This window comes from Sturnira hondurensis, unplaced genomic scaffold, assembly GCF_014824575.4.
Source record: "Sturnira hondurensis isolate 20B ecotype Veracruz unplaced genomic scaffold, ASM1482457v3 Scaffold0010128, whole genome shotgun sequence".
In the NCBI taxonomy this organism is placed as follows: domain Eukaryota; kingdom Metazoa; phylum Chordata; class Mammalia; order Chiroptera; family Phyllostomidae; genus Sturnira; species Sturnira hondurensis.
Window position 1 is genome coordinate 27,453,487 of NW_028082759.1, and position 23,268 is coordinate 27,476,754.

Sequence of the window (23,268 nt, forward strand, 5' to 3'; positions counted from 1 at the left end):
TGCCAAGTATCTCACTTTTTTCAACAGCAACAATAAAAGGAGAGGAGTGGAAACTGAACGGGTCACTTCGCCAGCCCACAAGAGTATGTACTGCACAACTCAGGCTACAGATGCTGCAAGGTCTTCTTTTAATCTGATAAATGAGCTAGTTTCTTTTAGCAATCTGGGTTTGGATAAGAAAGCTTACAAGATCTAGAATCCACTATTATTGTCAGTTCTATAAGCCTGTAACCCCTGGACACCGAGAAATGCGATTAACAGTGCTTGCCATTTGAGTGACACTCAGATATCACGGAGTGGAGAGAGTGATTCTATCATTTCACTTCTCAAAGTTTCAAGTTGCCAGAAAGAAATACATGTCACTTAAGTTCCAATCCTGAACAAATGTTAGCTTTGTGCTTCCCTTGCTCCAAGAGCACTAAATACCTGGATGCAAGATTTCCATGAGAATATGGGGCAATTTAATACAGCTGCAGAATTGCCGTAAAATCAAATCAAAACAAAATCAAACAAAAACCAATATCCCTGTGATTAGGCCAGAAGGCATGAGAAGAGGGTTGGGAGGTGGGGATGATAACCACTGAAGGCCCCATGATTGCCCCAACGCCATGGCTAGTTCCCGCTTTGCCCCTCTCCCCTCTGGATTTGTGGTCTCACAGCGAAAGCTCTACCTGTTAGAGAAACAGACCAGGGGCAGCTTACAGAGGAAGTGCTTCTGATCTGGGTTCAATGTTAAAGCTTTGTCCAGATTGTTTAGTCCTAGGATGTGTAACATAACTGGTTAGTAAATACTGGGTAACTAAGAAGGCTCCAGGCTTTTAATATATTATACATACATATATGTACACATTTATATATGCATATACATACAATATATAATATATAAAATTATATATATATATACATACACACATATATAAACATAACCTCTTTATTCAGATGCATCTATGTATTTAAGAGGTGTAAGAATTACCGACCACAGAATCATCCTTTAACTGCACTTCAGAAAAAAATGGGACTTTAAAATTTGCAGACATTTTTGCAGCTTATTGTCTTTGTTTCTGTTAGTCACATGCAATGTGTCTTTTTGTAACATGAACAAGTTTGTTTTAATTTTAGCCACTTAAAGATGATGCAAAGTATAGAAAGGGTTTCTTTTCCAAATCGCCTTTTTGTTTGACAGCAGCAACTGGCCCGAGTCTGAGAATCTTTCTAAAACATTCTTGATTTGTTGCACAGATTTATATCTTTTCATGTTCCCTCTCATCATTAAGCCAATTATGAAGGAATTATTACCTTTGCTCAATCTGATTTTTTATGGACTTCATTGAAATGTCTCATCACTCACAATACACTCAGGAGATTGGTCCACTGCCCAGAAGTACACAAAGGACGTTTCTGGTGAACTCCCCTTAGCCTTATGAGGAGTTACCCATATACATATGATCCTCATCAAGAGATGGATAGAGACTTCTATACATTTGAACTTGGTAATAGATCCCTTCTTGCGTAACTATGACTTACTGCTCTTTGTTCACATGCTTGTTAGCCAGTTAAATTTAGGAGGGCTTCATATTTCACTGCTGTCCCACATGAATTATTAGGCATCAAGTCCCCAATGTCAAGTCTTACAACTTTGTTCAAAGCAGAAACATCTTTGAAATCTTTCAAAGCATGACTTCATTAACAGATGATATACTAAGCATTAAAATTAACTGTATGGATTTGTATCTGTTACCATATATTTGGATGAATAGCAAATCCCTTTAATATTGCTAATCAAAATATTTTTTATTTGTTATTAACACAACAGCACATGTGTGACCCAGCCATGCCTAACTTATCGTTTCTCAGTAAGAAAATGAATTTTTTCTTATTAAAAGGAAGTTTATAAATATGCTAGGCACATACTTCTAACTCTTAATTTGAAACCGATGGCTATAATAAGGACTACGAAAATGAAACGTTCTTTGCACTCACAGCCATAATTCAGAAAGAAGGGTTATTTTACAAAGGCTCACAAAGTATATATTTTTGTATCTTCTTAGACACAGAAAATGGATTGTTTGCAAAAAATTCATGATATATGCTCCTGGCTATTTCAGCAAATGAATAGTATCAGGGACATCTAATATATACATTACCTATGAACACTTTTCTAAATGACACCAGAGGTCTCCTTTATTTAGCTCCAATGGCAGGGAAGGGAAAAGAGAGCTTTTCCTTTTCACACTTAGGTTTTCAAACAATAGCAGATATCATAACTGCTAATAATATAAACACAGGCTTGATCCTTCAAAGTTACACTAAAAAGTTAATATCTGATTGATCGAAGCTTGTTACAAGGTAACTTTAGAAACATTACATTAACCAAAATTTTTTAAAAACTGTGGCTATCATTGCTGTAGTGTTTTGCTTGATTAGGAAATAATTATCTCTGCAAACCTTGAGGTTCACCAAGTTGTAAAATTTTGAACTAAGGATTTGGAAAATTTCCTTGGTTGTTAACAGCATACTGATAGATAGCTGCTCGTTTGGGGCAGGAATGCTTTATAGCTAAAGTACTTTCCCCCCAGGGAATCATGCTGTCATTTGTTTTCATTTTGAAAATGAAAACAAATGGCACTATAATTCCTAAGGGCAGAAGTGACTTCGTCTATTTCTTTTCCTATACAGTCTCATCTATTCATTTTTAGGTAGATGGAATATAGATATAGCCCCCCCGCCCCCATAACTTCCATTGCTGCAGAATGTATTCACTCGCTGTACAGTAATTAACAGCTCTTGACTGGAAAACTGCCAGCATGTACAACGTGACACTCTTCCTTTGAACACTAACAAAGTGCATAAGTAATTTATGTTGGATTAAATATCCCTAACAGGGACCCTTAAGTAACCCAATCACTTTAAACAGGCTCCCCATGCATGCTCCAGTGCAGTGAAAATGTCAGACAGTGATAACCCACTAATAGCACAATTCTAACTATATTCCAGCCATTAGCATTTTATGACATCAATCCTCATTAAACCTGGCAAGGCAAAAGATACTAATGTTTCCCAATTTTACAGCCAAGGTGGAAGAGAAATGGAGAAAATGTAGACAGGTGCTGTCTCCCAAAAAGGATTAACATTTTTAAAAATGTGGTAGCAATTTTCTGTTAGTACCTTTGTTTGCATTGAAAGAGAGACAACAAAGAGGTAATGGCTACAAGGACCTCGATGGAATTCAGCCAAGAGTGAAAGAAAAGACTGGTATTTCAGCCATTGTGCTCTCTGCTAAAGCACTGTGCCAACTCATCTTCCAACCCATTATATGAAATTTAATTTAACCTGCTATGCAATTAATTCAGATGTTCAGCCTATTTTTCTCATGGCAGAATCCCTCACACAATGCCTTATTTAAATATTAATCAGTCCTCTTTCAATTAGGACTAATTTGCTTCACAGGGTTTCTCTCATCTTCTGATTGCAGAAAAATGGAGGTAACTTGCAACGTTTGAGGATAATTAACATGGTATTTTTATAATACTGATACATCAAATGGGACCTTAATGAACCCCGCTGATTCCATTTAGTAAAGCCTGCCTCAAAGTTATAATCAAGACGAAAGCCATTGCCATCTGTTTAAAATACTAAGGAGCACAATTTAAACACAAAATGCTTATTTCTCTAAACTGTCTATTGTAGAGGTCTGCAAAAGTCATTTTTCCATGCAAACTAATTGTACAGTATTTTAATTTGAACCTTTTATCGCACATGTACAAAACAGTGACATCTTAAGATGTAGGGGCCCTGTTTAATTAAATGTTGACAACCACAGAAATAAGTAATGTTTGTCAATGTTACTTTTTTTAAGCACGCCGAGCAGTTGCCGCTAGAGCAACGGTAGTAAGTTTTACATTTCTAATGAATCCAATATTTCACAGCCTTTTGTTTAATATTTGAAGAACTTTTCTTAACAAAAGCTACCGAAGCTCTATGAAATGGAAAAACATAAGCATCCGCTGTTGGCTCGCTGCTGCTGGCGTCACAGAGTAAACAGGCTAACATTTACACATGGCCAGGTGTGCGCAGTGTTCCATCTGCTCCCAGGCAGGTTGAAGGTCAATGTTTTAGGCTTTGAGCTGTTCTAGAGTTCCTTGGTTACATCTAGGTTACAGAGGCTATTGGCTCTCAAGGTCATTATCAAAGCACTCAACATGTTCCAATGGTAATAAAACATGACTGATAACAGATTGCTTATTTACAATGTTTACACTATAGCCACAAGGATTTCCTCTGTTAACTTTGGGAAAAGTAGGCATTATCGATGTGTGTTTTAAATAAGAATCAGAATCCCCCCTCATTTTCTTTATAAAGCAAGTCCATATGCTGGATCATTATGTCAGAAGCAACGGAGGCCAGAGTTTCATTGTAGAGACAGAACCAAATATTTGATGTAAAATATCACATTCATATTAATTACCAGTCCATTAATTTGAATATCAGTGGAGTGCATACAATGTGTTTACTATATGCAAAAAATGAATTATTGGGGGTACAAAGAAGAACAGGCAATCTTCCACTTATGGGCCCCCCCAGGATGTAAACACATTCCAGTTCAGCCAGATAGAAAGAGGGAGAGGGCCTCAGTGGGGGAAAAGCACAAGGAGATTAACTAGGTTGGAAAAAGGCAATTAGATTGAAGCATTATAGAAAATTAAAAAAACATAGTTAAAGTTCTGATATCTCATTAATCTACACTAAGAGCACACTGAAAATGTTTCTGTGCCTGTGACTCTGTGGGGTTGAAAACTTCTGGGATGAGACCTGCACATTTCTCATTGCAATGCCCACTGTGGTGCTGTGTTCTACAGACTGGGCCCAAGTCAATGCTTGAATCTAACACACTTGTGTGCTCATTTGGCAAATACCTACTGAGCAACACCATGTTCCAGGCACTGGTATAATAACAGTGTATAAACTGTTGGGGAAAAAAAAGATGATATATGTCCCTACTCTCGAGTTTAAGTTCTAGAGAGGAGGGAAAGACAATTCAAGAGGTAAACATACAAATGGGATAATGTCCAGTCATATAAATCTATGAGAAATGAAAAGTTATGTGCTAAGGACAGAAGTTGAAGGGCAGGACATTTTGGACTGAGTGGTCAAGGAAGGCCTCTCTGAGGAGGTGACATTTAGGCTAAGAATTTAATGACAACAAGCTAACTTCCAGGTGGTTAGTGCCAGCCTGAGAGTGCAGGTCAGTTGCCACCACGGGTCAGGAATAAGCTTGGCTGGTGTGAGAAACATGACAAATAAATAAAGAAATTAGAGAAAAATCCAAAATGAGGTTGGAGAGATAGATAAGAGCTGGAAAATGCATGGCCTTGAGCTCACGAAAAGAAACTAGAATTTCTCCCCTAAGTGTAGTGGGGAGAGGCTGAAGGGTTGCATGAAAACACGACACAATATGATTTGTGTTTCCTCTCGTAGCCTCTATGTAGAAAAGAAATGAGAGACGAGAGATCAGAAAATCAAGGAGACCAGTTAGCAAGCTCTTAGAGCAATTGAGGCAAACTATACCCACGCTTTGGTTAGAGTGGGAATATCAGCAATGGAGGAAAATAGATGCAAATACGGGAGCAAAAGAAAGTGTGCGACCAAAGATGACTCGAAGGATGTTGCTTTACATAATCGGGTACCTCTCAGACGGAAACATTAGGGAAAGAACAGATAAAGGAAAAACCTAGAATTCTCTTATGGCCATTTGAAGTTTATAAGTTGAGAGATGACACAGTAAAATCAACTCACTGAAATAATATTTAAATAATTTACCATCATTAGTGACTCCATGAATATTCCTTTTGGCTTTTGCAGCAGTTATTTCCTTTTGCTTTCCTTAGCAGAACGTGCAGTCTGAACCTTGCTTATGCCATCACCTCTGATCACATCGCTCTTCCTGTGTCTATCCCTCCAGTGAACGATCTATACTTTCTCTAATAACAATGATGGCCATTACCTAAAATTGCTTAGCAAGTGCCAGGCTCTGTGCTAGTGCTTCGATGGCCTCATGTCACTTTTGGCGAGGCTCTTGTGCTCTAAGTTTTCTGGGCATGTCCTACTGTGAGTCTAGACAGGACTGAAACATGATTCCCAACTTGCTGGACTCTCCTCCTTTGAGAACCTTGCACACAGAGAACACATCTGACTCATCTTTCTGTTATCAGCACATAGTAAGCACTCAGTAAAAAAAAAAGGTGTAAAAATGAACTACTCATGATGGTTACAAGGGCCTGGTGGAGAGGAGAATGGGGAGTTATGTAATGGGCACAGAGTTTCAAGCTGGGAAGATGAAAATGTTCTGGAGATGGATGGTGGTGATGGCTGCACAATAAAATGAATGTACTTAATGCCACTAAATTGTACACTTAACAACGGTTGAAATGGCAAATTGTATGTTGTGTGTATTTTACCACAATTAAAAACTTGAACTGCCCTGGCTGGTGTGGCTCAGTGGACTGAGCGCCAGCCTGTGAACCAAAGGGTCACTGGTTCAATTCCCAGTAATGGAACATGCCAGTGTTGTGGGCCAGGTCCCCAGTAGGGGACATGCGAGAGGCAACCACACATTGACGTTTCTCTCTCTTTTCCCCTCCCTCCCCCTCTGTCTAAAAATAAATGCATACAATGTTTAAAAAAACAATATGAACTATCTATGCCCAGAAATCACTATTGCAGGAAAGGAGGTATTGACTGTAATTCATCCCGAACATGAATGTAAAAATCTGCTGAGCTGAGTAGAAGGAGAGTCTACTACAGAGAAAAATGGTATTGCAGAATTGGGGCAAGTCATAACTGTATGTTTAATTTCTTCACCACATCAGTGGAAGAAAATTGCTAAAAGCATAGCCAGCACTGGGGCGCATGTAAAGATTGTGTTCAAAACAGACTGGCTAGCCTCTTGAAACATCTATCCCTTTCCGACCAAAAGTCCTTGGAATCCTTGGGGAAGCACCATGAAAGAAGATGTATCCAAATAAAAAGCTCCAGGTAGCCAAGATTTTGACTTGCATGTCTACCATCTACAAAGGGACCTTCCAGCCATCTGACAGAACCTCAATTCCTGACCGACAGAGGCCAAATTCTTAAAAACACTTTCCATAACGTCTAGGAGTTCTCCATGGTCTCCCATCCAATTACTTACCCATCGCAGCTTGAGATTGTATCGGTCTCACAGTTTAAAGACAGAACGGCTGCCAACAGGCCAAAACGATCATTAATAAGTTAACTGTTACCAGATAAGATGGAAATCTATGCCAGTCCTATTTTAAAGTAATCTCTACTATAATTACTTCACAAACTGCTGCCAAGGCACCAGCTCTGACGTGGGAGCATGGCAATGAGGTTCTGTGTCCAGTCACAGTTCAACAGGTGCACGTACCTTTAAGTATGTGCCCTGCCCCAGCCCCTTCCTCCCAACCCCCACAAGTAGCATATAATGCTTAAAATGTATGAGATACATGAACTATGCAATAGGTGCTTTGCATCCCCCTTCCATTCTCTAAAGACCTAACATCTACATACTTTTATTAACCAATGTCACCCCAATAAATTTAATAAAATTAATAATCCTCTAAAACAGAATGGCGTGGTTCTGTCTGTCAGTTAACAGAGGATAGGCCTGTTGTTGAGTGTAGCAGGGGGCAAGGGCCAACGGTAGTCCCCTGCACCCTCCACCTGAGCAAATCCAAAGAGGAACTTCTAATCAGTATCCCACCTCCACTCCCCCAGTTCACCATCATCCCATTTTGCAATGGGATTTTTTGAGCAAGAGAAGGAAACCACAAATTAGGGGAAGAAAGGGTGATAGTAGTTATAACAATAAGTCCATATATAGCACTTGGCTTCTGCTGAACATTGTTCCAAAGGCTTCCAAACATGAATTCATTTTATCTTCACAACATTGCAATGCAGGAACAATTTATAGACGAGCAACTTCAGACACAGAGAAGTTAGAACCAGCTCAAAGTCTCTCAGTTACTAAGTGGAAGGGAAGAGAGGAATGTGAGCTGGGACGCAGGGAAGATCCAACAGGGCAGAAAAATGCAGACAGAAGGAAAACCGCACTGGCCCTCACAACCAAATGTACCCACCATACACCCAGCTCGTCACAACTATTTCCGTAGAAGGCTGCGGTATTCTTTATTAGCCCACTCTCATACTGAATAATTGAATATTTGTCTAACTAGATTTTAATGGAAAAAGAAATAGACGAATATGGCAAACCTGCCCAATAGTACTGAAACATACACAGTAAAAAACACATTCCGCCTACCCCGGACCTCCCGCAGTGGCCACTGCGGACATTTCTGTGTGTATCCTCTGGCACACCATTCTCACCTCACGTTAACTATTCTCTCCAAGCCCATTTTTTCTTGTTCTGCCCCTCACGGAAACTAACAAGTTAGTCCTGTCCATAAATATATGAGCCCATACATTTAATTTAATAAAAATTAGTTTTCCACTGATAAGCAATATAAGTGATTGCATAGTTGAACATTAGAACCAATACCTTAATAACAGTAATGGTGACTATAGGAAAGTAGTTATTACCAGATTATACCTAATTTGCATTCCTATTTTTTATTTTGGTAAGCAACAAACAAAAGCCATACATTCCACTGCTGACATATAATCTCCAAGAGCTGATAAATAGCCCATCTCTTTTCTAGCATTTATTCACTTACTTGGCAATACATGTGATGGAAAATATTACGTGCCAAGGATGCTCAACCCTGAGGATACAAAGCTAACATGGCAGGACAGACGATGTCTTTGCTGAGACCAGCAACATCGCACTGTGTGACCATAGCCACAATGGTCACGAAAGGTGATGGTGCAAATTGGGATGTGGATGAGAGCTCACGCTCACAGGGTTCACCAGGTGCCAGCCAGCAGCCTAAGCAAACCACTTTGCAGAAAGGGCTGGGCAAGGTTCAGTTTACAGTCTTGGCCAAACACAGTTGATTCTTGTATTATTACTTATTAATTATTGTTTTCTTTTTTTGTATTACAACCATAAACATTTGTCCAATCCTGTATGTGAACTCACTTCAGCACTAATACCACCTCAGGAGGCCATTACTATTATCCTTGTTTACTGAAGAAGAAATGGCCCAAAGAGGTAGAAACTCCATCATACAACTCCCCTTGGTCACACGGCTAGCCGAAGGTCCAACTGGCCCTCGGGCTCTAGCTCTGTCTTTGCGCCTACCTGTCACCTGGCATTGTGCCACAGCAGTCCCGTTCACGCTGTTCCAGAGACTCATAAAAGTAATACATAGAAGAAATACCACGTTAGGTGGTAGGAAAGGGGAATTAGGAAGGCTTCCAGGGAGAAGTACTGCTTGCATTGAAGTTTCAAGTATGAATAAGACAATCAGTTAAAGGGATGTGGTGTGAGAAAGAGAACAGAAACAGCCAATTCCTTTTGGAAATCACATCATTTGCCCGAGGTGGACTGAGGCTGCATTGCAAGGAGCAGCGAGCAATCTGGAAAGTGAGGGCCCTTCCAGGACACAGGACATCACCCTGCTTAGGACGGTAACATTTACCTCCATTGTACCTCGTCCTGTACCTTAGGGAAAATCGTCATTTGAATTTTTAATAATTTCAGAGACCTGGTGGTCTTGCTGGAAAGTACAACTTTTGGAAATCTTAAAAACACCTATGTCTAAACTATCTACCTAAAAACCCATCTCTGTGTCGTAGTGAGGTCATTTCCTAAATTATTAATGAAAATATTATTAATCTACGAATAAAACTAAGTTACATTCAGATGTATTAGATAATTTACCCTTTTTCTACACCCGCTGTGAGTACTTATAAGATCAAATTGTTAATTTGCTTTATTCATTACTGGTATTAAAATCAGTATAATTTATTCTTCATAAATCTGGGGTGTGTGTGTACAAAGATGTTTAATGTTATTTGTCCTCATAAAGCCCAAGGTAAATCCATTGCTTTATTCTTGCCTGGGTCATCTTTCTATCCTTTCAAAACAGAGGCCCTTTGTGTGTCATTTCTGAGACTTCATGTGTTTCTCAAAGACAAGGACTCGCAGACAATAATCCTTCTAGAATAATATCTGGCAATCCCTATGTAACCTATGATTCATGGCAAGATGCATGATTTATGCCCGTAGGTCGGCTGAGCAGTTCTCATGTAGTCTTTTCCCACCTGCTGCTACCGCACGGTGTGGTTTTGTGATCACAGCTGACCTCGGTATGGAGTAGTGAAGACACTACTACCCGGAGTTGTGACATTTTCACACTCATCTACTTTTCCTCCTGTACTTTGGCCCTCGCTGTTTGATGGCATAAGTAGATGCTTTTTGGCACACTAGTGAATGTTTACGGATTCCTTTTAACCACTTTTCGTGAATGTATAGTATTTCTTTCTTTGTCTAATTATAATTTTGTTTCCAAAAACTTTCTCTTTCTAGTTTTTACTCCTTTGGAGGTCTGTTCAAGTTCAATGCAGACTGAGATTGTCAATCTGTCTACTCTCACCTCCTTCCTATGAATTATTAAAGTGAGATTAAGTGTTTAAAAGAGTAAACATAAAAAAAAGTTGTCTTTATCCTTCTTTGGCTCTAAAAATTTCTATGTGCTTAAAAAAATTCCTGTTAATTATTTTTCTTCAAGCAATATCTTCACAGGCCACTTTTACTTTCTTAAGATTCTGAAGACACATCAAATTTGTGTGTTCGTCTATACTGTCTTAAAGTTGGAAAAGTATCATAATGTAGTGACATTATATAGGACACACAAAATATGGGGGCTCCAGGACAGTTTTAGGGAGAGCCTCCTGGTGTACAGCCCTTGAGATGGAAGACTCTGCTTTGGGAGAATTCCCTTATGGTGATACCAATTAAATCCCAAATTGGGTATCCAATAGCAATTGCCTGCTACTTGCATGTGTATCTGCTTGGAGTATATACTATAGTTATAATGGTAAACTCAGGCAATTTATTCTAACAAAAGACTTCAAAATATTAAATTTCATTCTGGCATGATGGTTAACATATTTTACTCTGAAGAAAGAACTATTTAAGTTTTTCACAATGAGAGGCCGTCTGAACACCAAGTTGAGATGGGGATTTTAAACTTCCTGTCAGTCAGAAACATGTCTATGTAATACCGAGAAGGTGGGTTATAAATAGCAATAACAAGATTAGTTTTTTGACAATTAATCTTTATAAAAATTTCTACTTTGCTTGTGCTATGTCCTCCCCTTTAAAGGGCTGACTTATCAACATTTTCCTCACATTTCATCAGAGATTTTCAGCTCATAGAATTATTTTTAACAACAGTAGCGGTTTCAGAGAGATTACACTATTATTTTTCCTCATTATGATAGGTTGTAAACCACGAGTGTCCTTAAAAGTTAAAATTATCATTGGTACCCATAACATTACATTAAAATTTTAAAGCTGAAAGAAACTTTGGATTTCATTGGATTCAGCCTCTCCCTTTCTTATGACCTGCAGAATGAGGCTGTTGGCCATCTTCCCAAGCTCACAAATAGCAGGGAACCCTGAGAAAAAGCTCCTGACCCCAGGTTGCTGCTGATTCTCCCACATCATGTGCATCTACCCTCACAGGCAGTCTTGATTTGTTCTTTTTTTTCTTTTTAAGATTTTATTTGCTTATTTATCTTTGGAGGGGAAGGAGAGACAGAGCGAAACAGCAATGTATGGTTGCCTTTTGTGCGTCCCCTGCTGGGAGTTGGCCTTGCAGGGAACTGGCTTGCAACCCAGGCATGTGCCCTGACTGGGAATTGAACCGCAATCCTCTGGCTCGCAGGCCTGTGCTCAATCCACTGAGCTACACCAGCCAGGGCTTGATTTGTTCTTTAAAAATTTTTTACTTATTTTCTCTTGGGTTTGCTGGCATCCCACTAATTTTCCCTTTAGGCTACAAATTAAAGAATCGAAAACATTTCTGTGCATTGATGAAAAGGGTTTGTTTTTTTGTTGTTGCTTAATTTTTTTTCCTTCAGAAAAAATATTTAGCAATAACTTATAATAGTTATGTGTGTGTATACACCTTCTAATTTTAGATAGAGGAGAGCTGATTCAAATACATTTAAAAATTATATTCTTAAAGCCAGTAACAAGTTGACTGGCAAAATGGTAGCCAAAGGGCAGGAGTCTTTCCTGAGTCTTCATGTGTTTCTTCACTATTGCTCTGAGATCCTGGAGCAGGGCAGAGTGATGAAATCTCATGGACTGGGGGAATGTGAGTAATTCCTAGGCTGATCTTAACCAGCTTTGGGCTTTAGGCAAAGGCACTTAGCTTCCCCAGGATTTTATTTCCTTCATCTCTGAAATGACAGTCTGGCTAACTGACCTCTGACCTCCCTTTCCTACTTTTGAATTGAAACAATATTCCCAAAATACACTGGTGTCTCTTAAGAACTGCACTATGGTAATCCGACATCTTGTCAATTCACATCATTCATTAGCGGGACATATCTAAAAAAGCCTGAGCAAGCTTGACTAAGCAAAGAATGTCAAACTCAACCAACCTTAATCAAACAGATTTGATATGAATGAAAAATGTATTGTTCACATACATACTATGACTGAATGCAAAAACTTTGTCAAATATTTTCCAAATTATCTGCTAATGAATCAAAAAGATTGTTTATATAGTTGAAAGAGCTATTGTTATACTTTCTTTTCTTTGCCTTTATATTTACAATTGCTTTGGGTTGTTTACTGTTCAACAGTGTTCTGTACGTCTCATATGGTGAAGAGTAAATGTACAGCTGTAAGCAAAAGAATGTTAGGATTTTTGTTTATATCCTCATTATTTCCCTACACACAATTCATTTCTCTGGTCATTTTCATTAATGTTCCCCTCCTTTCTTTATTCCTTGTTCCCTCTCATTATCCTTCTAATAGGATAATGTCCTTCTATTGTCCATTTTTTCTCATTTGTCTCTTATCATTACCCTAACTACCCCATTCTTGCATCCCACTAATTTTCCCTTTAGGCTAAATATTAAAGAATGTAAAACATTTCTGTAAATTGTTGGAAAAGATGTTTTTCTGCCTTCAGAAAAAAAATTAGTAGTAATTTACAAAGCCTTTATGCATTTCCTTGTGGTTTTGGACAGAGAAGTTTATTAAAATACATTAAAAAATTATATTTTCAAAAAAGAAATAATACATTACTTATTTAATTAACACTTTATACTAACACTTTATACTAATACTTTATTTTTTTACTCACCCACTTTTACATCTACTAAAAGGGAAAATGAAAAAGCCTCATAAAATTATACTAATTCTAATGTTCCTTAACGTAAAAGAAATTCACACATAAAACATAATTTTGTCACGACTGGACTCTGAGAAACATCCGTTTCCTTCTATCTCAGAGAATTTGGAGATCCCCTGCTTTCTTCGACCATCAGCAGCAAATGAAGTGTGAGGCCTCTCACATTGGGTGCAGTGGTAATCGCCCACCCAGCAGTGATAGGCATTTTGTCAAGCTCAACGAACACTAATTTGAGTGCTCATACTCTGTGTAAAAGGCACTAATCATTAGTTAAACAAACAAACCATTTGAGTGTCCAACTGTCAACATGACAAAAATCTGCTCACCTAGGGACCAAGCTCATACCCTGGACAGCCATGGAAGGTCTCTAGACCTAATTATCCACGCTGCTGTTAAATCACAAGGGCCACGTTAGCTCAGCACACACAGAGCATTCTTTGCCTGTCAAGTCTAAAGGTAGTTCGGAAAAAATCTCAAATCGGAAGTGCCTTTGGAGCTTCACTGCCACTGTCTCAGGAAATGCTTTTGCCTCCTCTGGTCTGCGACAGCCTGGGCTGGTCTCACTCACCCTTTCCTCTCCCCTCACTGGTTCTTGTATTGTCCTGACTCTTCTATTGACTGCGGAAAAGCAAACAAATGTGATCGGGCCACACCCTCACTTCAAAACTAACACTGGCCCTTTGCAACCAGGTAAAGTCAAAAACAAGCTTTAGCATCAGATGAAACTTGTCACAAGGCTGTGCTTCAGTCACTTGCTGCCAGTGAGACCTTCGGCCATGGGCAGAAAGGTGGGAAGTGTCTCATAAGAAGGACAAAGTGAGTGAGTGAGAGACAGAAAGAGAGAGAGGGGGACAGCATATACATGTGCATGTGTTAAGCATACAGCACCTTGCATTTACTAAGTATTAAGTGTATATTACATTCCTCACTTTCTTCTTAATTGCTGGATTGATTTCCAGGCTTATTATATGACGCAGTCAGCCCTCCCTACCTGAAGCAAACTGTGCTGTTTCAGTACCTTCTCTCACCCCCCAGCCCTGCGTTAGAGACATTAGTGCTCCCAGACTCATCGGGCACTTCCCCTGGCGTCTGTGTGTCTTCCCTAGGTTGCCCTTTACTCTTTCTTCCCTTGGAAACGTGTTCTAATAATTTAACACCAACTTCTTATGCCTTTCCCTAGACAGTGAGTCCCAGCTCCTTTCTGCATCTAAGCAGATTCTTTCACTCACTCTCCCACTCATCCAGAGCCATCTGGGTCTGTGATTAGGAATGTGGACTCCAGAACTAGCCAGCCTGAGTCGAATCCCAGCTCAGCCACTCTCTTACTGTCTAAACAGGAGCAAGTTACTTCATCTCCATGGCCCAGTGTCTTCAGCTTTATGCAAATACGTTAAAATCCCTATCTCAGGAAAGTTTGATATATTNGATTCTTTCACTCTCCCACTCATCCAGAGCCATCTGGGTCTGTGATTAGGAATGTGGACTCCAGAACTAGCCAGCCTGAGTCGAATCCCAGCTCAGCCACTCTCTTACTGTCTAAACAGGAGCAAGTTACTTCATCTCCATGGCCCAGTATCTTCAGCTTTATGCAAATAAGTTAAAATCCCTATCTCAGGAAAGTTTGATATATTGTAAAAACAACAAGTGTGGAAGACAACCAGACTCTTAGGTTCTTCTCTGGGTTCTGCTCATTATTACACGAGTGAATTTGGCAAGTTGATGGAATCAACCTTACTGAGTGATCCGCCATCACCTTATATGTAAAATGAGGGGCTGAACTCAGCAGTCTCGTTGAGGTCTTGTTTGTGTTTACAATTCTAAAATTTTCTCTTAATCGGTTTGTTTATAATCCTTCAGAGCTCTTTCTGAAAGTTTCTCTTGCATTAATGTGGCTGCAGAATTCCTTAACACATGGCCAGATCCAATGCCACTGTAGGAAAATTCTTTCCGGTTTTCATTTCTACGGGTTTCCTTCAGACAGGAACGCTTGTATTACACCCAAAGGGGTGGCCAATAAAGTCCAAATACTGTGCAGTATTAAAGGATTCACTAATAGTACAGGGTTAGGAGCTCAACCAATCCAAGATTACAGGGATTTGATATTTATAGGTGCTCATATCACATGTCAAGGAGCCCAAAGTACTTCCTGTCAAGGATAAGAAGTTGGTCACACACACATCATTTTCTGTCACTCATATCTACATTATCTTTCAAATATGAATATTTGATACTAAAATCATAAAGACATTTCACAGCTTATGGAATCAAAGAATTTTAAAGCCAGAGGAAACTTGAGCATTTTCAAGACAAATATTCTCTGTTGATGTCAGTTATCTCCTTTATATATTAATCCATAATGTTAAGGAAGGAAGAACAACTAAGAACAACTTAGCTGTGAAACTAAGAACTAGTTTCATTTTTATTATTATTGAAAAAATAGGGAATCAAAATTCTCACCTAATAGGAATGAATAAATTTATCTTTATTGATTGTCAACAGTGCATATATGCATAGTTTTTACTACATAGCTTTAAGTTTACTTTCATGCGCTTGTAGAGGTCTGGATCTAGCCGAGGTCTAAACTTAAAAAACTGTCACACTACTGAAGGCATAAATGAGCTGTGACTCTTAACATACTGAACAATTTTTAAGCAAATAGACCAGGAATGAACCGTAGATATTAGCTAGTCTTTTTAAAAAGACTGAAGTAATTTAATATCCTCATGAGTCTATCTTTATCTCAGACTCACATTTTGGAATTACCTATGTTACCTTATGTCCTTACATGGTGTGTGTGTGTGTGTGTGTGTGTGTGTGTGTGTTGGTGAGAACATTTAATTTTTAGGGTGAATTAAATTTGGAGAAATGACCAAAGAGTCAATCAGCTATGTATTAGAACAACTGTAGTAAAATGTTTTGGTGGAATCTAGCTTTGTTTTAAAATCTTTTAACTTTGCTACATTTGAATATTTTCATAGTGAACCACAGAAAAAAATCAGACTTAAACTTAATGAATAAAATAAATAATCTGTTGGGTAACAGACTGACACTATAAAATAATGAAAACTAAATAAATAAGCTATATATATACCCATAGCTGATCATCTTTTTCTACAGAAATTTTATAAGAGGTTTCCCTACTTGCTTCAAACAATGGCAGCACTTTTGGATTAACTGTGTAGTCTTAAAGGAGATATACCTTATTTGGGTCCATAAATTTCTGCAAATGTATTTATTCTAGAGCACAGGAATCAATTTTATGACTTCTCTCCACTAGCCAGGAATGCCGGATGGAGGTGTATCCTGAAGTAGTTCTGTCATCTTCTACTAAAGTATGCTCCTTTTTTGAAAGGACTATGCAGGCAAGAATGGAGATTTGATCAAACATGTGGAACTGATTGATGCTGGCATTCAGCCCTGAATTCATTTAAATTATGATACCAAATACAGTAGAAAGGGCCCAAGAGTTATGAATGGATACTTCCTGTCTCTGAGCGGCCCTCCATCCCAAGGGTACATAAAGCATAAGTCATGCAACCACAGAATCTACTCTTCCTTTTTTCTGTTCCCGTTTCTCTTTTGGAACCCATGAAATCCTCCTCACAGAGCTACTCCTCCTGAGCCAGTTTTGGTGTAACATTTTTCTAAAAAACCACAGAATTATGCTGGGAAGTTAGCACCCATTCCATGATAAAACTGTGAAACTGTTTCAAATTCAGAAAAACGGTGGTGGTATCTATCATCCAAAGCTTCAGAAGGAAAAAAATAATTCCAATTTCCCTTTCATGGAACTCACGAAGAAAAAAAAAAAAAAGGTGGACGACAGCCACCAACTCTGTGTGAAGCAACAGTTCTGCCAAAACTGTGAATAATTAGCAGATTTGAAAATATAAGTAGCTTAAGCCAATCACACATTTGGCAGAGGTGAAAGTTGACTGTGGCAACGTACGATTACACGCGCGCTCTCCTTCAAAAACATGATTCCCCAGCTGTCCCTCACTGACTGCAGTCAGTTCCCAGTCCCTGCTCCCACAGGCCACAGGGATGCCTCCGAAACCCCGTGAAGACACCAGGATACTTATAACACTGCACACCCAGAATATTTCAGACTGTTTTCTGAAAAATAGTTTTTTATGATTTAAAATAAATTCATTTATTTTTCCAGGTATATATTCTTTTTTCACTTAGAATAAATCACTAAAAGTATCTAAAGTTCACTTGTTATTGAATTATGATAGTGTTTTCAAGTCTACATGGGAACTCTTTCAAACCGTGATGCATTTCTTCTGCGTACGTGCATAAGGACTCCACAGAAGTTGGAGTGTGTACTTCAGAAATGAGTGCTGTCCCTCACTTAAATGTCCTCTTTAAAGAAAAAGTATTATACACTGACTCCTAATTAAACACAAGAAAGCATAAAATGAAAAACTAACAGATTAATGGTATGTATGAGTAATTGGTTAACTATATTTTGCTGCTTTCCAAAATTCTTTTAAATTATTAGTTGCCTAGAAAACTTAGGTCATCAGTCCAGTTAACCCTATCCATATTATTCTTCTAAGTAAAAATGGCACACACAGTTTTGTATGGAATGATCCTAAAGTACTAGAATGATAGGGCTTTTCAAATTATTTCCCAGCCTTTTTTGTGCACTCATTTCTTTCCCACACATTTCCCACATTTCTTTTCCAACTACTTAAATTTTCTTTGCTACTTTCATATGATTCCTTTTTAAATTTTTACTTCTTTAATTACATGCAGGCATAGTTTTTTCTTAGTTACTGCTTAATCGATCTATATTTGGAAACAAATGCACTCTTTTTTAAAATATGAAAGTTTCACCTTTGATAGCACATGTCTGTTCTTTTCTATATTTATGTGATGGTGGTAACTAATGATTTTTCAAAAATATCTCAGAACACAAGAATTTATTTTTAAAGTAAGTCATAGACAAGGCTTATAACTGGCGCAAAAATAATTCTGCTACTCAGATGCAAAGAAATCATTTTTGAAGTTTAAGAGCAAGGATTCCATTTCCTGCTCATGATTGCTGTCTGAATAATGTCACAGTCTAGATATATAGTAGTTAAGTCTGTAGAACACAGCAAGGTCGCTATGAATTCCACAGAGCCTCAGGTCTCTCCACAGTCACTCAGGTTAAAACAGTCCCAGGGAGTGGTCCCATTTGAGGAGGTAAGACACCATGATTACTCAAAAACATCCAAATCAGGTAAGTAAAATGCTGGGGTCTTGTGGTCCAGTCCACCCCTGTTTTGCCTGGGAAACACTACTAGTCTCATCTGACTTAGGAAAAAAATTAAATCATCATTTAGTAGAAGGTGACTTTTATAGAACTAAAAAAAGTTTCTTGGCAGAGTACCTGTGGCTGTGATGGAATGAGGCCAAAATATTTGAAGAGCTTCTTTTGTCCTGGGTTTCAGACAGATTGCACCAGAAAGTTAGAAGTAACCCAGAACTCAGCTGTATTACCCACAAAGTCACTCAGGGTACCCTGGGTTAAGGTGATACATTTTGCCTGTCCTTGGCGACCGTGACTCAGGCCTACATTTGCACCCAATGGCGATTTCCTTCACCTAGGCTTAGGGCCTCTGTAGGAAGCCTGCATGTACTGACTTCCAAGAAACTATCAGTTACAGAAATATGTTGCTATGTGATGATTTTTACCCTTCACGTTGCATGGCTTCATTCAGGTATTCATTTGCCAACAGCACCAATTATAATAACATAAATCCTATGTTTGTAGAGAGGCTACCATGTGCCAGGCTATTTTACATTCAAGAGATATACGATGTGATTAATAATGGCATTGTAGAAGCTTCTATAAATAAAATATTGAATGGGGATTTTTTTAAAAACCTGCTATTCACTATTTGTTTTGAACCAGCCAAATTCTCCCTGTGCTCAAGCTGCATCAGCACTTTCGGGCGAGCTGCGATTTCAGAGAACTAAATAAATAACTAGGTGTTAACGAAACTCAGGATTGCCAAAGGTTCCACACTTTACAAACAGGGGGCAATGGAGAGACTGAAGGATCAAACGCCATCTTCCTGTTGGAAAGTACCACTCTGAGTGTGAGCTGAAGTCACTGGCTCATCACCCAGACCTCTCAGTACCACGTCTTTTAAATTGCAAGTAGCACAGTCCATATTTCATGGCTACTCACTGGTAACAATCCCATACCCCTTGGGAAAGGCTAGGTTATAGAGGAGACATGTGTCCACAGAGAAAGAGACAGAAGAAAAGAGGTTCCAGCTTTCACGTATTTTTCCTCACTGCTGGCAACAGTACATTCCTATGCTCACTGGGCAAATTAATTAAATGCAGCCTTTTAAGAATGTGTTAGTTTATTTTGAATAATTCCACAATTCTCTGGGATAACACTGAAAATTGTGCTGTAAATGAAGCCCCTAGACACAGTTTAGAGAATTTTAAAAAGAAGAAACAAAAAAAAAGGGGGGGGGGAGAAAAACCACCATCTATACAAACCAATTTCAAAACATTGCAGAATGAAATAATATTAATTAAATTTTCAAAAACGTCATTATAATAATTTAATGACAAGGCTTTGTTCAGAATTTCCATCTTTGCACTATGGACAAAGCGGACTATGTGTAACAGTTTTTGTAATACAGTGAGACATAGATTTTAAAAATACAGCCACAATTTGGACTAATACTCAGATTACAAATGAATTCAATAGTATATAATTGTTAATAGTCATTGTTATAATACTAATGCAACTTCAGGATAAAATCTGAAGTAAATTTTTACAGAAAATCACTATTTTCTTAAGAGTAAGTGAGTTCTCTTTCCTCCTGTCAACAGGGTCAAATGAACATTGTCTCAAAGGCTACAGTCACAGTGACTCAATACCTCAGAATTAGAAAGCATTTTCAAAGTCAGCCTGAATTATCAAGTCTTCTCTTTCAGTCCAATGAAAGAATCTTTATATAGCGGTGCTCAAAGTTCTAATGGTAACAGGCAAATTCTACTCTTTGCATTATCAGTAGGAATAACCAGGAAGCAGCTGAACTAACCCACCTGTTCAACTGCCTCCAGCTCTCACTCCTTGTCTGGATCTTCATAGACCCTCCCGAGTCTTTAGCCCACGGACCGTGTCGTGCAAGCTCCCCCTGTATGAACACTGCAGATATTTTCTCATTCTACTGATTAAAATGCTAAAACACTGGGAAGTTAGGGAACTCAGCCCCAAAACTCAGAATTTATATACAGTACAGCAAAATTACTGGTGTTTTGACTTCAAATTAGTATGCCCTCTTGCAAAGTGCAAGTAAAAAAAAGGAGCTTTCTTAGAAGCATCCTCATTTTTTATACTCTCATGAATGGAGAAAAAATGGTACCCACTGCTGCCTCTCCCCCAGAGACATTAAAACACTGAAGTAACACCCTCTATTAAAAATAATTTGTATTTATGTCATGTAACATACTGCTATTTATGTTTATAAGTATATAAGTATTAATGCCACATAGACATTAATGTATGGAAGATTGAAATTGCAAAGAAATAAAACTGTTTTCAAAATATGTTAATTCATCTGAGGACTTGAACAAAAATAGTTATAAACTCTTTTTAGCTAATTTGTAATCTATTCCACTGACTCATTTTCAATGATGTTATAAGCAAAATAACTGATCTGTCAATTATTGCATGATCAGGAAATAAAAATAAAAAGACAGTTGGTGATAGAAGAGAGCAGACAGGCTTTATGCATCTCAACTGTATTTAAATCCATAATATAAGTCAGTTTGCTCTTTCAATTTACAGACAGAACAGTTAATTAATCACTCAACTGCTAACAAATGTTACTCAGGCTTCACTTGGCAATTATGTGGTCACTCAGAGAATCAAAGGCAATTAAGTAGCTAATCAATGAGCTCCCCTTGTCAATAGATGACAAAGACTGCAAGGTTTTATCTCTTGTTCTTCTAAATAAACCAGAGAAAACATACGTCTTTTTATCAGCATATTAGGCTGAGAAGACTTGAAACTCCAACATCATTTTCAACTTTTTAATATAGATTAAATCCAGTGTGCTAATGTTTATATCTACAGTGTCACAAAGTATCAAGTATTAGAAACTAGATTTAGGGGAGAAAAATCACTTCACTGAATAAGATAACTAAAGAGGACCAATAGTCAGGCAATTACTCAGCTGACTGAAAACAGAAATGAAGTGAAGTTGTCCAGCTCTCTGTTTTTCTAATCTACAAATTATTTAAAATCCTTTGTAAAAAGATTTCAATGGGATTTCAAACAATGGTTTTCAAGCACTCAGGTAGAAGAACATTTCTGCGGACTACTGATAGCTTCAGGAACTCCTGAGTTAAACCACTTCTGTGGATCACAGAAGGCTTTATAGTTTCCCCAAAGAAAGTGGATCTGTTTGAAATACGAGTATTTAGAAAGTTCGCCTCTCTCGTGGAATGTAGTCATAGAAGAGAGCAAACTGGAGTGGCGGGGATTTCTACACGAGGCAGGCACTGAAAAGTAAAAGAAAGAAGTGCATGTTCTTATATTATACAGTCACACTAATAAAAGCAATAAAACACATCCAGAGGATGCTTGACACGAACAATTTCATGAGCCTGGTATCGACCCCCAGCTTCTTTTCAAGTGAGGCTGCTCTGCAGTAACCCCTTCCCTTGCGCATTTGCTACCCACGCCCTCTTCTAAGCCTCCTGCTAAATACAGGAACAGCTTAGAAGTTCGTCTTATGCAATAATATGACAATTTATCATAACTTAGGTCCCGCAGTAAAGTTCATGTACAGTCAGGACTAATACAAGTGCACGAGGGAAGCAGACACAATGAAGCAGCATCTCTGAGTTGATGGGAGAACTGGACTTGGACTTGGAATATCAGGAGAACCTTTAGTCTCCCTCCCAGGACTGGTTTTAGGATGAACATAGACAGTGTTTAACTGTAAAAGTGTCGCATGAATGACACAACGATACAAATACCAAAAGTCATAAACCAAGAAGTGAAACAGTTACCTATAAATGTCATCCTCTCAATACTCAACACTTTGTTTTCTTGATGCAGTACTTAACGAGCCATCAGACGCATGACTTAAGTAAAATCAGAATTATATCATCTTCAGTTGAGATTCTCTCCTGCGTATAATGTTAACACTACTTTAATTTAACCTCACTGTACATTGTAAAGCATTAATGTAAAGAGGAAAAGCCTATGCTCTCATTCCAGCCTAATTCCTTGTATTAACATGTATTTCAATAAACTATATTCTAAAACCTCTGTGTATCACGCCAGAAGCTCAAGTTGACCTTCTGCATTTTCCATGTGCATCACCTAACATTCATTGCATGGTAAGTATTTTTTATCCTTTATACCCTCACACTGACAGTTTCAATTGTTTTTGTGTTCGCTATGACATAGCTATAAAAAGAAAACTGAAAATGCTCCGTTGCATTATGTGTGTTGCATTCTGCAGTATCTCACCAATACGGAAACTTTACATTATTTCTGATAAAGGCACTAAATCATTTTTTGCTTGAAAGTTCAATCATTCATCATCAAATATTTATGGAAGTCTATTATATGAGAGGTGCCATACTAGGAACTGGCCATACAAAGATTNCCTATGCTCTCATTCCAGCCTAATTCCTTGTATTAACATGTATTTCAATAAACTGACTATATTCTAAAACCTCTGTGTATCACGCCAGAAGCTCAAGTTGACCTTCTGCATTTTCCAGGTGCATCACCTAACATTCGTTGCATGGTAAGTATCTTTTATCCTTTATACCCTCACACTGACAGTTTCAATTGTTTTTGTGTTTGCTATGACATAGCTACAAAAAGAAAACTGAAAATGCTCCGTTGCATTATGTGTGTTGCATTCTGCAGTATCTCACCAATACGGACACTTTACAT

General features: G+C 38.2%; 1 protein-coding gene and 1 long non-coding RNA gene across 2 annotated transcripts in view; one reads left to right on the forward strand and one right to left on the reverse strand.

Annotated features, from left to right (window-relative positions):
- The window catches only part of TOX (thymocyte selection associated high mobility group box), a 310,124-nt gene that overhangs the window by 216,278 nt on the left and 70,578 nt on the right, over positions 1-23,268 (reverse strand). The gene's annotated exons all lie outside the window — the stretch shown is intronic.
- LOC118995494 (uncharacterized) lies at positions 9,353-22,369 on the forward strand. Its single transcript, XR_005068280.1, has 3 exons — positions 9,353-9,585; positions 18,707-18,853; positions 22,129-22,369. It is a non-coding gene; the product is annotated as an uncharacterized LOC118995494 (long non-coding RNA).